The sequence below is a fragment of the Rhinolophus sinicus genome, linkage group LG02, assembly GCF_036562045.2.
Source record: "Rhinolophus sinicus isolate RSC01 linkage group LG02, ASM3656204v1, whole genome shotgun sequence".
Classification (NCBI taxonomy): domain Eukaryota; kingdom Metazoa; phylum Chordata; class Mammalia; order Chiroptera; family Rhinolophidae; genus Rhinolophus; species Rhinolophus sinicus.
Window position 1 is genome coordinate 83,953,731 of NC_133752.1, and position 17,125 is coordinate 83,970,855.

Consider the following 17,125-nt stretch of genomic DNA (forward strand, 5'->3'; position numbering starts at 1 on the left):
AGAAAGGAAAAGTTGCCACAGTATATATTACATGGCTTGAGTGTGATTGGTATATTTCATTTTCATAGTAATGTAAACATGGGTTAACTAATTCACAATATGACCTTATTGAGAGAAGAAGGGTTGGGTATGTGTGTATGATAATGGTGGTGGAAGAGGGTTCAATTCTCATCTTCAGCAGTGGTAAGACAACTGCTAGTGCAGAGATTTAGAAATGAAAAAAAATATGAAGTGGCTGATTCTGCAGAGTGGAAATGAGATTGAAGTGGGTCAGAAGACCACTGGTTTTTGTTTCGTTTGGGGAAAGGGGGAGTGCTGCTTTTTGAAACAAGTTATCTAGAGTGTGTTTGACTTTTCAGGGCTCAGCTTTGTATTCTGTCGCCAAGTGGCTCTTTGAAGATGGCTTTGGATGCGAGTCCCAGGTTCTTGACTTAATCTAGAATTCAACTTGCTCATTTGTAGAACAAAGAATTGTCATTTGAAAACATCACGGTGATTCTTAGGTCTCTTGTGACTCTATGACTCTGTGATGCCGAGTAAGCTTTTCTAGAGTTATAAATGTAACGTGGTGCTTGCTTTGGTGGCACATGCACTAAAAATTGGAAAAATACAGAGAAGATGTAACATAGCCGCTGCACAAGGATGATGTGCAAATTCATGAACTGTTCCATATGTAAGTAAAATGTTTCTCTGCACATATACATATATAAAACATCTGAAAATTAAGCCTTCATAATCACTGGCTTTATATGAAAACAAATCCACAAGGTTTCTCAAACTGAAATAAGCAGTATTGAAAGAAATTCTTCATTAAGTGAATGCTTCCAAATTTTGAAGATTTAGAAGTGTTTTTCTTTAATTGTGGTAAAATACACATGAAATAAAAATTACTACCTTAACCATTTTTAAGTGTATAGTTCAGTATTGTTGAAAGAGAAGTGATTTTTTAAACGAAAATATATGCTGAAATTAGCTCAGGACCAGAAGTATCTGTGTCACATCTACACTGAATATTTATTTAATGTTCTTCATATTAGCCTGCAGGAATAATGTTAACATCAACTTTCAAATGTTTCTGCTGTAGGTAAAATGAGAACTTAGGACAATTATTTAAAATATTTAAGAAATTAACTCATTTTTTTTTCACCCACTTAACAGTTGAGAGCCGTTTGAAATGAAAAATAAAGTAGTGTAACTAAATCTAAGCAATCCCAAATAAGTGCCCATTGTTTCTTGAGTGATAGACAAGACATCACCAGTATGAGCTACAGAAAACACCCACTTTAACATCTTGGACATATTATTTTCTCACTGAATAAAAAGCTAGGCATACAGCTTTTCTATACAATAACTGGAATTGTGCACAGTCTCCCTCCACACTGCTCTGAAAATGAACTTTTGTTTTATGCAGATGTAGGCGAGTTAGAATGAACAAAAGGCGCACATTTTCAGGCTGAGAACATTCAACTGAAAATGAAAAATGGATATTTCTTCCATTACACAGAGACCAGATGTAAATGTTTTACAGCGGGCAGGTTAGAGGCAGACCTGAGGTCTTTCCGTTGTCCCCTTTGAAAGTGGCTGTCCACTGGCAAGCACTAAATGCTCCTGTCAAAGATCCTGACAGCCTATCTGAAGGAATGAATAGGAAGTCACTGACACTTCTTTCTGGTCTCCTCTGGCCCAGTGTGGTGATGAGAACAAACTTCCTCCCACCCCCACTACTGTAGTAGCTTGCTCATTTCAAGGTCTGGCCCACTTGCCAGAAGATTGGGCCCACGGAGCTCCGATGGGGCTGGGAAACTGCGCAGACCCTTTAACTGCGCTTTTCCAGGAGAAGCATCCTAGGCCCGCATTCTTAGGAGGGCTGATGAAAGATGCTTGGCTATTAAGGAACGTTGATGTCCAGATCCTTGAGCCTGGACACAGAGACAACCATCAAAGACACATCCTACCCCTCCCCTGCACACACACTCCCCAACACTTGAGTTCATCCTGATGTCTTACAATGGCTCCATTGAGAACTCTGCAGCCATCAGACCACTGTGTCTTCCAGGGCTGCAGTAACCTCACAGCCCGGAATGACTGCACCTCTGCTCTGGCCAATTCTTGTTTTCTTCTGCATACTGACTTTTTGTCTCTTTCCACTTCATGGACGCCATTATCCACCCCTTGAACACTGATGTCCCATTGCTCTTCTGACAATGATGATTTCTGACATGTACTCTTATGATTTCAATTTAATTATTGTTTATTTCCTGATAAAATCTGCTTCTCCAACCCTAATCTCTCCCTTAAATTTCTAATTCATATACTCAACTGCCTGCCGGCTATGCTGTACCTACTTGAAGGCTCCGCGGCACCTGCAATTCCACATGTCTAAAAGTGAACTCAAAATACCAAACATTATGTATGTAAAAAAAAAAAAAGGAAAAAAAAAAGGAAATCGAAACTCTCTTACTTGAAATCCTTAGGGACGAATGTCTCATGCAATTTTGAGTTTTTTCAGAATTTAGAAAAGGTAACACACAGTATATACACACTACCAGTGAGGTCTAGGCCAGTACCTTAGATTCAAACACACAAGTTCTTTTTTTTTTTCAGTAAAATGAACCACTACTCACATTAACTGGAATATACAAAGGCTAAAAGTAGTGTCATGTCATCTGAGGTCATGTTTGGTTATCAAATGAGTTTACACCAAATTTACAAAAAACTTAGCTTTTCAGAGCTTTTTAGATATTATAATTGTGATTAAGTAATTATTGAACTTTATTTGTCACATAATAGGACATTATCCCTAATATACAACGAGCTCTTTGAAATTAATGAGAAAAAAAAAAGATGAAAACCCAGAAGGAAAATGAACCAAGGACATGAATAGACCATTTAAAGGCATTCAAACCATTAGTGAGTCACATTTATAAAATCCTTCAAACAGTTGCCTAGTCAGCACATAGCAAGCGTTATATAAATGCTTATTAAATAAATATTGATGGAAGTTTATATTGGTACAAACTTTTGGGAGGAAATCTTTAACATTTTCAATGTGTTTATCCTGTTATCCGGCACTTTCAATTCTAAGAATTTGTTCTACCAAAATACACAAACAGGAAAAGATATGCTGTATCGAAAGATGTTCACTAACTCACTGTAAGAATAAAATTTGAAAACAACACTGCTCTCTTCGGTGAGTTTCTCCTCAGGCTGGTAGGAAAACGGCTGCCGCATATTCAGGCATCAAATTCAGACACACCAACAACCAGAGGAGGAAGAGTGTCTTCCTGTGACTCTTTCAGGAGTGGAAAAACTTCCCAGAGCCTCCCAGCAGACTTCCTTTCCTGCCTCACTGGACAAAACTGGGGAACACGAACAGATCTAAGCCAGCTGCCAGCAAAAAGAGTAGCTTTACTTTAGGCCTGCGGGTCTCAAACATTTTTTTAAAGATTTTGATTAAAATATAACTAACATATAATATTATGTTAGTTTCAGGTATATAACATAGTTATTCAACATTAATATACCTAAAGAAGTGATCACCATGATAAGTCCAGCAACCATCTGACACTGTACCACGCTATCACAATATTATTGAGTATATTCCTTATGCTGTAGGTTACATCCCCATGACTTATTTGTTTTATACCTGGAAATTTGGACCTCTTATACCCCAGTTGACGTTCAATATTATTTTATATTAATTTCAGGTGTGCAGCATTTCAGGTTAGACATTTGTATAATTTCAGAAATGATTCCCCTGACTAGTACCCACCTGGCACTATATATAGGTATTATATTACCATATTATTGACTATATTTCCTGTGCTTGACTTTACATCTCCATGACTATTTTTAAACTATCAGTTTGTACTTCTTAATTCCTTCACTTTTTGTTGTTGTTGTTAAAGAACCTTCTCTTTTTTTAAAATTTTATTTTATTGGGGAATATTGGGGAACAGTGTGTTTCTCCAGAACCCATCAGCTCCAAGTCGTTGTCCTTCAATCTAGTTGTGGAGGGTGCAGCTCAGCTCCAAGTCCAGTCACCATTTTCAATCTTTAGTTGCAGGGGGCGCAGCCCACCATCCCATGCGGGAACTGAACCGGCAACCTTGTTTTGAGCTCGCGCTGTAACCAACTGAGCCATCTGGCCACCCCAATCCCTTCACCTTTTTCACCTTTCCCTCCACCCCCCCCATCTATCACCCCAACAAATCTAGTATACACCTGCACCATACATAGTTATCACAATATTATTAACTATATTCCTTATGCTGTACCCTACACCCCCATGTGTAACAACCAATTTGTGCTTCTTTATCCGTTCCCTTTGCACTCATTTCCAACCCCCCTGCCATCTGGCAACCATCAATATATTCTCTGTATCTATGAGTTTGTTTCTCTTTTGTTTATTTTGTTGTTTAGATTTCACATATAAGTGAAATCCCATTGCATCTTTCTCTGTCTGACACTCCACTTGGGACAATACCCTCCAGGTCCATCCATGCCATCACAGATGGGCCAGTGAGCTGCGCCCTCTACAGCTAAGATTGTAAACAACAGCTCTCCCTGGAGATGGGCTGTCGTGAGCAGCCAGAGGTTGGCGTCAGCAGTCAGAGGTTGGTGTAAGCTGCCGTGGGCTGCTGAGTGCTGCCATGGGCTACTGTATGCCACCGTGAGTGGCCGGCAGCCAGCATGAGCTGCCGTAGGCTGCTGTGGGCTACTGTGTGCTGCTGACCGATGACCGGTGACCGACTGCCTCATCTGGGGGGAGCGCAAGGCTCATAATACCAGTCATAACACCAGCATGGGCCAGGGAGCTGTATCCTATACAACTAGACTGAGAAACAATTGCTTGAACCGGAGTGGGGGCGGGGAGGCGGAAGAAGGGGGAAAAAAAAGGAAAGAGTGCAATGTAGACAGGGCTGGTTGCTCCTGGAGAAAGTGCCTCCGGCATTTGAGGAGTTGGATGGGGCCGAGGTCCCAGTGAGTCAGCAGGGCAGAAATGCGGAGCTCACGAGACCAGTAAGATTCAGATTTGGCCGTGTGGAGGTGGGCTCAACACAGGAAAGATGGCGCCTGCCTGCTGCACGGGAGGAGGACGTTCTCACAGCTCTCAACCCGAAGCAACGTAACTCAGTCTGCCCTCTGTCTCCGATACTCCCCAAATTACTGTTGCTCCCCTGGAGCCCAAGGTGAGTGCCTGGGAGTGAGAGAGTCTCTGTGTGGGACCTTTAACAGGATGCCTGGATTTCCCCACCGCCTTCTGTTCCACCTGCATGGTTGAAATCTCCACTGATGTTGTGGGGGCTCCTCTTCCTGGCACCAGTACTTCTGGCTGGGGAGGCTGGTCTGGGGCTGGGGTCCTTCGCTTCTCTGGGCTTCTCTGGGGGGAACCTATGTGCCTGAGATATCCCTCCCAGTTCTCAACTGCCACACAGAGGTTTTGGGCCAGCCAGTTCCTCATCTCTGCCCCTCCTACCAGTCTCGACGTGGCTTCTTCTTTATATCCTTAGTTATAAAACTTCTGTTCAGCCAGATTTCAGATTGTTCTCCAAGTTTATTAATCTATAATTTAGTTGTAATTTTAATTTGTTCACATATGGAATCAGGCACAGTGGTTATCTTCTCTGCCATCTTGGATCTGCTCAAACTTTTTTGATCTTGGGACCCATTTAGATGCTTAAAATTTGTTAAGGATCCCAAAGGGCTTTTGTTTATATGGGTTATATCTATCACTAGAATCTCTAAATAATTATTTATTAATTGAAAATAAGTACAATAAAAACTACAATAAACACATTACATGTTAAGTAGCATTTTCATGAAAAGTAGCTATGTTTTGTAAAGCAAAAGCATTTCTTAAAAGTATATATTTAAAGTGTATGACATGACTTGCTATACATGTACATAGTGAAATGATTAGTGCAGTCAAGCTAACATACCTTCTCATACAGTTATAATTTTCTTGTGTGTGATGACAGCACCTGAAATGCACTCTCTTAGCGTGATTCTAGTATTCAACACCGGATTATTAACTATACTCACCAGGGTGTACGTTAGTTCTCTCACTTACTCATCCTACATAACTGCAACTTTGTACCCTTTGACCAACATCTCTTTCCCCCACCTCCCCAGTCCCCGGACCATTCTATTCTCTGCTTCTATGTGTCCAACTTTTTTAGATTCTACATAAAGTGACATTATGCAGTTTTTTCTGCGTCTGGCTTATTTCATTTAGCATAATGATCTCCAGGTTCATCCATGTTGTTGCAAATGTCAGAATCTCCTTTTCAAAGGCTGAATAATATTGTGTGTGTGTGTGTGTGTGTGTGTGTGTGTGTGTGTATCACAATTTCATTACCCAGCCATCCATCGATGGACACTTAGGTCGTTTTCATACCTTGGCTATTGTAATACTGCAGTGAACACGGGAGTGTAGCTATCTCTTTGAGTTACTGATTTCATTCCCTTTGGGTACATACCCAGAAGAGGGATAGCTGGATCATACGGTAGTCCTATTTTTAGCATCATTAAAGCAGTTAATAAGAACAGTGGCATTGCAGTGGCATTGCTTTACATTTTTGCAAATCGCTTTAATGTTTGGCTTAATGTAAGACGTCTGAATTCTCATATATGTTTTTGCAGTCATTCAATCTATTGCAATTCGTTAGTGGAAGTATGAATTTGGAAAAAACAAATCCAAGCTCACTCAGATATATAGTTGGAAAAGGGAGAAACTCACAGACCCCTGAAAAGGGTCTCAGAGCCCCCAGGGTTCTCCGCCTTGTAAGAATGTCAGGAATGTCTGGAGTGGGGGTGGGATCATCATCTCCTGCAGCACAAGGCTGTTTCGGGAAAGGGTGGAATCCTGAACCTGAACCAATCATGCTCTGCAAAGAAGGAGGGAGGAGAAAATGTGTATTGAAGAAGGAAGGATGCTGACTGGACTATGCCCTTCTTGAAACTTATCTCTAGAATACACCCAGAGTAAGGTTGGTTTATTTTTTTAAATTTTGATTGTGGTAAAATACACAAAATATTTATCATGTTAACCATTTTTAAGTGTATAGTTCAATAGCATTAAGTATATTCATGTGGTTGTGCTACCATCAGCATCATCCATCCACGGAACTCTTTTCATCTTGCAAAACTGAAACTCGACCCATTAAACAACTCCTCATTCCCCCCCCCCCCCCCAGCCCCTGGCAGCCACCATTCCACTGTCTGTCTCTGTGAGTTGACTACTCTAAGTACCTCATAAAGTGGAATCATACAGAATTTGTCCTTTGGTGACTGGCTCATTCGACTTAGTATAAGGTTCTTGAATTTTGTCCATGTTGTACCATGTGTCAGAATTTCCTTCCTTTTTAAGACTGACGAATATTCTGTTCTACGTCGATACCACTTTTTGTTTATCCATTCTGTTGATGGATATTTGGGTTGTTTTCACCTTTTGTCTATTGTGAATAATGCTATCGACATAGGTATACAAATAGATGTTCATGTTCCTGATTTCAATTCTTTTGGGTATATACCCAGAAGTGGAATTGCTGGGTCATACAGTAATGCTATTTTTAATTTTTTGAGGAAATGTCATATTGTTTTCCATAGTGGCTGCACCATTTTACATTCTGACTAACAATGCACAAATGTTCCAATTTCTTCACATCCTCAACAAAACTTATTAATTTTTGTTTTGTTTTGTTTGATAGTAGCCATCCTAAAGATGGTAAAATGGTCAGAGTGAGCTTTTAAAAGCATAAATTAGATCGTGTTATTTCCTGGTAAAATTACAATAGCTTTCAGCTGCTTTGTAAAATTAAAACTCATTATTAGAGCTGACAAGGCCTGATTGATTGGGCTCTGCCCTTCCCTCTAAACTCATCCTGTATACCTTCCCGTTGCTCACTACCCTCCAGCACATAAACTTTTCTGGTTTTCAAACATGCCAAGGGGTTTCCACCTTGGCACATCCTTTTCCTTCTGCCTGGAAACCTCAGTCTACAGCTTCCCAAGGCTGGCTCTCTCTCCTCACTCAGGTCCAAGCTCAAGTGCAGCTGTTTCCTGAAGGGTCCTCCCAATCACTATCATACCTTGTTTTAGACTTCTGACAAAGATTTGTTGAGCATCTACTATAGGGAAGGCCCTATACCAGGTATTTGGGACATAGAAATGAACAAAGCAGACTGAAATCACTACTTCTATGGGGTTTACATTTTAGTAATGATCTTCTGAGCACTAAGCACTGCTGCAATTATCTTGTTCATTTTCCCCATATTTATTTCTTTGTCTGGTCCTTTCAGCATTGTTTATAAAGCAAAAGAGTTAGAAATTACCCAAATGGCCAACAGTAGGTGTTAATTTTAAAAAATTATGGTTAATCCTTATAATATAAAGCCATTCTTCTGTTTTGAGAATGAGGTGGACCCATATGTATTGCCATGGAACGATGATCGAGATATGCTTGTATCATATGCAAGAATATATGCCTCTCAGTTCCCTTGGCACTGGCCACCTGCCAAACCTTTAGCTTCTTGCTGCACCTCAGTGCATGGTTCTACAATCTGGGACTAATCTGTCCCTTGGCCTGGGACAGCAAGACTGTCAGCTCTTGTTGCCACTAGATAGCCAGGACAACCAAATACCTGAGTTTCTGTCTCTTCCTGCTAGTTCAGGAGTCGGACGAAACATATAGCGGGCATAGGCTTTGACATCCCAAATGGCCACCCAAGAGGACAGGTGATACAACTTAGAAGTTAGCACTTAGAAGTTAACACCCCACAGGAAATTTTGCCCTTATTGAGTACTTCAGAAAGCTTTCCTTGACATTGTTTACATTTATCCATATTCATCATATTAAATGATAAAACTGAGAAAACACTGAAGTATTTATTAATGATTTTAAACAACAATAAAACTCATTATATGCAAACATAAATAGCATATTTTATATGTAAACAAATATATTTTCCAAAATAAAAAAATTAAGCAAGAAGAGTGGTATTGTTTTATATTTTCTCTTCGATATCTGGTGTAACAGACAACTCAATTCTCATACCTGCTTCTACATTCAATTTGTTGCAGTATCTTGTTTTGGTTTAAGTTTATGAAGATAATCTGGCTTCATTCAATTGGAAAAGGGCAACATAGCTTTTTCAGATAACCGGACATTCTTCTGTGATACTATACCAGGCTTGACAAGTAGTAGTTTCTGAAAGGTTAATTGCCATGTGGAATCTGAAACCATATAAATGAACTCTTTGTACTCTGTTATTTATTTGTATTTGGGTGGATCTTTTACTCATGCATGATACTGGGCTTGCAGACCCCTGAAAATGTCTCGGGGATCCCCAAATTTCCATGACCACATTTTGAGAAGTGATGGTTTATTGACTGTAGTTTGCTCCTCCCAACCCTGCCTTCTGGAAAGTAAGCTCCATGGGAGTGGGACTCTTTATCTTGCATCCCCTGCACTTAGAATAGTGCCCAGCTCATGGGAGGTACTCAATAATCACTTGTCCAATTAATGGACCTCAGCAAGTCTATGCAATCTGAAAATTAAGTTCGTGAACTCATCCTAGAAAAAGTGCTACATATCTCATTGCTGAATATCACTATGGTCACCTTTGAAGTACTCCCCTTGGGAAGCTATGCACTGATGCCAGCACCTAGTCCACCCTTCAAAGCAATTTTGGAGCTCTTTTTCTGGAATGGCCATCAGAGCTGGCATTATATTACCCTTGATGTCCTGAATGTCATCAAAATGTCTTCCTTTCAATATTTCCTTTATCTTTGGGTAAAGAAAGAAGTCATCGGGGGCCAGATCAGGTGAATAGGGAGGGAGTTCCAATACAGTTATTTGTTTACTGGCTAGAAACTCCCTCACAGACAGTGCTGTGTGAGCTGGTGCATTGTCGTGATGCAAGAACCATGAATTGTTGGTAAAAAGTTCAGGGTGTCTAAATTTTTCTTGCAGCCTTTCCAGCACTTCCAAATAGTAAACTTGGTTAAGTGTTTGTCTAGTTGGTACAAATTCATAATGAATAATCTCTCTGGTATCCAAGAAGGTTAGCAACATCAGTGCAACAAGTTCGCGAACGTAATTGTCCAACCTGTATAAGAGAAGCAGCCCATAAAGTCATCTTATCACTTCATGGGCATGGTTCATTGTTCTACATAATCTTGAGATTGGCATTGATTTATTTCTCCAGGATTTTAAAAATTGATCATAAAGCTAAATTAACTTAAAGCTATCTTGCTTTAAAATTAACAAAGATTTCCCTTAAGAAACGAATTGTAACTCTCAATGACAAATATTTCCAAAAACATTCAATAAAATATACTGTAATACAATGTCAAACAGTACCCTTTATGAAATATGCATTATACATCTAGCTAACCAAAGCAATTCTTCTTTCTTTAAGGATATTATGGAGAAAGGAATGTAAGAAAAAAGAAAAGATGAAACGCAAAAAACAATAAGAAAAAGTTACATGGCACCTTTCAAGAATATAATATTCATGTATACACATATATGTCTTCTGTCTACTTCTGAAACAACCCAAAGTATCTATATAGTGAAATTTGGCTTCATTAAGTGATCTAGACCTTTGCTACTCAGAAGTTTGGACTCAGAATCAGCAGCTTGGGTATCACCTGTAAGTTAGAAATGAGGAGACTCAGGGGCCAGAAGACCCATTGTGCAGGGGATATTTTCCAAATGTAGTCACTAGGATATGTTTCATCTCACGGGCTATGAAGTTGAGCCTCCTCCCATTAAGGGGTGAGGGCAATGTCTCTTTCCCTTAAATCTGGGAAGATCTTTATGACTGCCTTGACTGATAGAGTATGGCAGAAGTGATGCCATGTGACTTCTGAGACTAGGTCTTAAAAATGCCACGTACTTCCACCCTGCTTTGTTGGGATATGTGGTGAAACCCAGGCGCTACGCTGTAAGGAAGCCAAGCATCCACATGGAAGGGATATGTTTGGGGTTTTGGCCAAGACCCCAGCTGGGGTCTCAGTCAGCAGCCAGCATCAACTACCAGCCTGTGAGTGAGCCTTCAGATGATTTCAGCTGCCGGCCACCAAGTCACCCTCAGTATCCAAATTTCCCATTTAAGCATCCTGTCCAAGCCCTGCCTAAATTGCAGGTTTGTGAGCAAAATAGATGATTAATAATGTAATTGCTGTTTTGAGTCACTAAGTCTGGGATGGTCTGCTTTGCAGCGACATAACCAGAATACCCACTGAATTGGTATATCATTGTAACAAGATCCCTCATTGATTCATATGCACATTAAAGTGTGACAAGTATTGATTTAAAGTAAAATTGTGTAACACTTAATTTTCCTATTGCCCTTAACAACATTGATTGCAAATTATGAAAAACTGCATAATGACTAAAACTCATATTTAGAGTGGTTGTTCCTAGAAAGCTGGCTAATTGCTTTTTTTTTTTTTTTGTAAATGTGCTGTGTGCTCTGGGTGTTAGAACTTGTCCAAATCTTGGCTCAGAGTCACAGTTGGAGGTGTCTTTTCCATGAGGGAGCGAGAAAGCTGGCAAAATAATTGAGGCAAGCCAAAAGATTTTAGAAGCCAACACTCCTGAAATCTTGTAAAGATGAGGACTGAAGATGTGTGACTCACAGCTCGTCAATTTACTTGTATGAAGGGCAAGAATCATTTTAACAGCAGATGGCTTGAAGAAACATTTGGACAACAAATAATGTCACGCTACCAAAATTAAGTGTAGATGAATATTGTAGGTGTTTGCTATTGTTAAAGCATAACAACAAAGCTATGATTCGTATCATTCTCCTGGGGTCAGGTTTTAAAAGTTCATGAGGTAAAGGTCTGTGGTCTCATAGTGCAATAAGAAAGCAGCAGCTTTCGTACCGACTAGTATATGTGGTTAATTAGCACCGGGCTTAATTAGGGTTTTTGTTCATTTTAGTTTAATATTTCCTTCATAGGGCTCTAAATTCTAATCAATTAAAATCACATAGATCAATGAATATCAATCATCAGTTGTCACATGATGTCAAACAACTAGATATTTGGGGACATTTAAATTTTTTAATGAATTTTTCCAGTTTCCAACCAGGTGTTTGACATCCTGTGGCCATAGCCACGTCATTTAGCATTTCTCCTAACCCTCTCAGACTCAGCTGGGTGGACTGTTTCTGCAAAGAATGTCCCTGTAGCTGCTGTTACATTACGTGCAACTTGCTTTATTCATTTTCCAGTTATTAAAAATAACTTATTAATAAGAGTTCTAGGTTGCAAGCAACAGAAATGGATTCTCGGTAACTTAAGCAGAAAAGGATTAATTGGAAGGCTAACAGGCGCTCCTGAACACCACAGGAGGAAGAAGCCCAGGCTTGGGAAAGAACAGGGATCAAGGAAGTCCCAGACCCACACACAGTGCCACCACCACACTAAGACTATCCTGTAGAAATGCACCGTTCTGGTAGCGCTGCCTCCTGGGTCAAAGCCCTCGTGGCTTCCGTCGTGAGAGGTGGATGTGAGATGTGGGAGCTAAAAACTGTCCTCCTGCCAAGATTCCCTGTAGAGGGAGAGAGATTATTCCCTATTAGAAAACTGGGATGTTATAAGAAAGTGGGATGACGGTGGACATTCAAAACCCTATATATGTCTGCTATAAATAATATGTAGAGTGCTGAAATTATAAAACAATGTATGTTCATTGTGGACAATACATAATATTGTCTTTCTCCTTTTTTCTAAAATTGCAATGATCTTGAATGTACTAGTTATAGCTAACTTTTTTTCACCTTAAAATATATTGTAATCATTTTTCATGCCATTAACTATTCATCTGCAACATGATTTTCAATGTTGGTATGGTATTATTCTCTTTATTGATTTTAAATTACTTAGGTCATTTCTATTTTACTTTTAACCTTTATAAATAACACTGGGCTGAACATATACTTCTTGTTTTCTCTTTGGCTTGAGTATATTGAAGCCTTACCATGTATCAGGCACCCTGCGAAGTACTTCATGTGCATTTTCTCATTTACGCCTCACATGACCTGTGTGGTAAATCCTATTATTATCACCATTTTACAGATGAGGAACATGCTTCAGGGAAGCTATGAATAACTCGCCTAAGATCACACAGCTGCTGACAGTCACTAATTAACCTGTGGGTCACACAGCTAGCAGATGGCAGACCAGCCTATAAACCCAGGCTTATCCAACTCGACAGCTCCGGCTCTGAACATCTTGACTTCCTTCTTAGGTAGCAATCATTGGTTAATCCATAAATATTTCCTTAGGAAAACAGGAGAAGTGGAATAATGAGAAGTATAAATCAGGAGAGGTTGAATTGAGGGAGTAAAGACTTTTGATACATACTGTCAACTGCTCTCCCAAAATGTTCATAATTTATACTGTTCCCAGAAATAGATTAAAGTATTTGTTTTCCAACACCCTTGCACCATCCCTTCTGGATATTACCTTTATCAGAAATTTTTGCCAATCTAGCTGGTGAAAAATGGTGCTTTGGTTTTTAAATGTTGCATGGCTTGTGTTGTATTATAAAGCTAGCTACCTTTTATGATAGTTTACTACTATGTGTCATTAGAATGTAAGCCCCAAGATGGTAGAGGTTTCTGTTTTGTTCACTGCTGTGTCCCCATTACCTAGCAGAGTACCTGGTACACAGCAGTTACTCAATAAAAATGTGCTGAATAAATAAATGAACAAGTAAATGTGCCAGGGATTGAGTTCAGTACTTTACATGACTTACGTCATTTAGTCTATGCTTTAGCTTGTATTAATACTATTAATACTTGAGCTAGTATGTCTGACCCAACAGGCACTCCCAAAGGCCTTACTCTGAACCTCAGCTGTAGCTGCTGAAAGTAGGACTGCCCATCTCCCTTGGTTTTCCCCAGCTCCCCCAAAATGAATTCCTTGCACAACACACCCCTATCTTTTAAGTCAGATCACCTCTCATGTATTTCCATATTTGGTGACAATATGCACATCCATTTTCCCATGATGTAGTAACAGAATAAATTTAAGGTTTTTAGAAGACTTTTTTTTTTATTATTATTAAAAAAAGCTCCATTTGAAATCTAGCTTGCTGGCTCTGTGCTTGTGCCTTCGACACTTTCCTAATGATTTTCTGTTTCTCAATAAGAAAAGCACATTTGATACTGTCATGGACATAGTTAGCAACCATGGAATCACATAAGCCCAGATGAAATGGTTTTTTGTTTTAGACAATCTCGTAAGTACTTTAGATCTCATGGCACAAACCCCTTGAAGTTGACTGGGGCACATACCATGTGTAGATTTTGGTGCTGTACCTACTCTTTTTTTTAAATTCAAGTTTATTGGGGTGACAATTGTTAGTAAAGTTATATACCCTTTTCCATATAAAGCAAACAATTCTAATACGGGGTCTCAGGACAGCCTAGTTTTGTGGGATTCTGTATTGTAAGAGAGCCTATAACAGTATGTCAAATGCTGGACCCTTTCGAATGCCAATAGACACTATCCCCAGAAGAGGGAAATAAACGGAAACTTAATTTTATTTATAGAGGTTGGAAAGAACTCTATGTATTAAAAACAGTAGCTCTAATCCTTTGTCATACATTTTACAAATATCTTCCATTACTTTCAGTTGCCTTTTAGTTTTATTTACAGTATTTTTTTTTTAGCTTGCAAATATTTTCCTTTTCTTGTAGCAAAATCTATCAGTTTCCCCTTTATGGTTTTTTCTTTGTTATTATATATAAGAAGTCTTTTCTACTTTAAGTAAGCTAATAATTATACACAATAACCTTTTCTCTGTGGAATTATCTGGACTTGGAATAAAAAGTTTGGCTTTCCATTGTAAAATCAAGGTGGTGATGCGTAGAATTACTGCATTTCCACATAATGCCACCAAATTAGTTTTGCAACTGCTCCAGAGTGGTCTAAACCCCTCAGGGGCCCAGGGTGTCAAAGTTCTGGACTCTGGAAGCATTAGTATTGTTTCTTCCACGTCCTATAGCTGGTAATACCGTGTTTCCTCGAAAATAAGATCTAGCTAGACAATCAGCTCTAATGTGTCTTTTGTAGCAAAAATTAATATAAGACCTGGTACTGTATGATATATGATATGATATGATATGATATGATATTACAATACAATACAATACAATACAATACAATACAATACAATACAATACAATACAATATAAAGACCCAGTCTTACATAATAGTAACATAAGACTGGGTCTTACATTAATTTTTGCTACAAAAGATGCATTAGAGCTAATTATCCGCTAGGTCTTATTTTCGGGGAAACCCAGTATACTCTCTGCAAAGCATCCATCCATCATCACAAATACTACTTCAGTTCCTTTCCTTAGGATTAATGACTTTGGCTGTTACCTAGCACTGTAGGCAATAAGGAGGTATGTTTACATGAACATGTGTATATTCATACAGTTTTCCTCATAAAGCATCAAAGGACTGAGCCACAACAACAAAATTGAAGGTAAATAGTCCTTTATAGTGGTTATATCAGAAAGGAAAAGGCAAACAAAAATCTCAAACAAATGTAATATATGTTAAAACATGGAATTTTCTATGCACATGAATGAGAATTTTTTAGGATTAAGGAATTTGCACCATACAATGAGTTAACTGGTAATGAGTGTTGGGGGGAAAAGAAGAAGAAAGAAAAAAGGAAACAGGTCCAAAATGGAGTCACTTGTGTTAAGCCCATGTCACCAAACCGAGACTTTATACCTCACCTAATTGCAGTTTCAGCCTCTCCCAGGAATGTAACCTTTAACCAGTCAATCTGGAATTACCTGGTCAGCACTAGTGAGTAAATCTACCTGATAAACCCTGTCCATTCCCCATAGGAAGGGGACCTTACCTGAAACAATCCACTTCTTTTCTTGTCCCTCTTCTGCCTTTTGTATAGCTTTTTTCCCCCTGTATAGCCCTTTAGAGCTCCTTTCTATTTACTACATGGGATGCTGCCCAAGTCATGAATCATTGCATAAAGCCAATAATATCTTTAAATTTACTCAGTTGACTTTTTTTTTTAACACGAGTAAATGAATTCCGAGTATTTGCTGAATTCCAAGTAAAGGGCCCTGCTTCTAGTCCCTGGCAAGAAAACCTGGAGCCTGTGAGAATGTGGAAGGCATATTATAGGCTCACTTTGAGACACTGGTCTCCCAAAATACAAAAGCAAATTGGATTTGTTTTGGTTCTACATTGAGCACACCAATAATCTGGATACAGTTATATCTTATAGAAATAATAGCAAATATAGGGCTGTTCCCTGTGCTATATAATTAACAAACCCACCTTCAGAACTCCTGAGAGCCTCCCTGTCACATTTGAAGAAACAAAGTTACAGCAGCAGTGTGAGGGTTGTATGAATGGTAATTAGTTGCTAATTAGAATTTTCTGACATATTAGGGCATTTATCGTAGGAAAATCCCACTGAACATTGCATGTAAGTTAAAAAAATGCCCCAGGATAGCTATTAACTTCTGAAAATAGTAACAGGTATAAGCACTTAAATTGAGGTTAATCAACATTTCTATTACCTACTTAATTTTCAGAGGTTACAACGTAATATTTTTTTATGGAGCTACATCAGTCTGGTGTTTATACCCAGATTTATGGATTTTAAAATATCTTCTATTTTATTGTAAAGCTGCTGCTAAGAAGAATTGGCCTCAACAAACATTCTTTTTATATTAGACTCAGCCCTCTTTCTTTTTCACTTGGAGACTTTTTTTCAGACATTTCAATAGTCAGAGGTACTTAGGTAACCTACAAACACAAAGACATAAACAGATCTCAAAGACAAAGTCACACAGACCTTATATGGGACCTGTACTTCATGGCGACCCATTTCAGATCTTTTAAATGAGCCAAAGGAAACTTGGCAAAATGATGCTATTTACCTCAAATTTCAATTAAAAACCTAATTTGAACCAAAAAAATTAAAGAAACAGTCCAGAACGTAGCCAAATAATGTAATCTAGACTTTACCTAGCTACAGAATGCTATAATTTCTGAATCTTGATTTAAGAGCTGTATTTAATAAGTAAGACATAATGCAGTTACTATAAAT

At 38.8% G+C, this 17,125-nt stretch overlaps 1 non-coding gene across 1 annotated transcript; it reads left to right on the top strand.

The window, feature by feature from the left end:
- The first annotated feature begins 568 nt into the window (after positions 1-568).
- On the top strand, positions 569-677 carry LOC141570252 (U6 spliceosomal RNA). Its single transcript, XR_012494260.1, has one exon. It is a non-coding gene; the product is annotated as a U6 spliceosomal RNA (small nuclear RNA).
- The last annotated feature ends 16,448 nt before the right edge of the window (positions 678-17,125 follow it).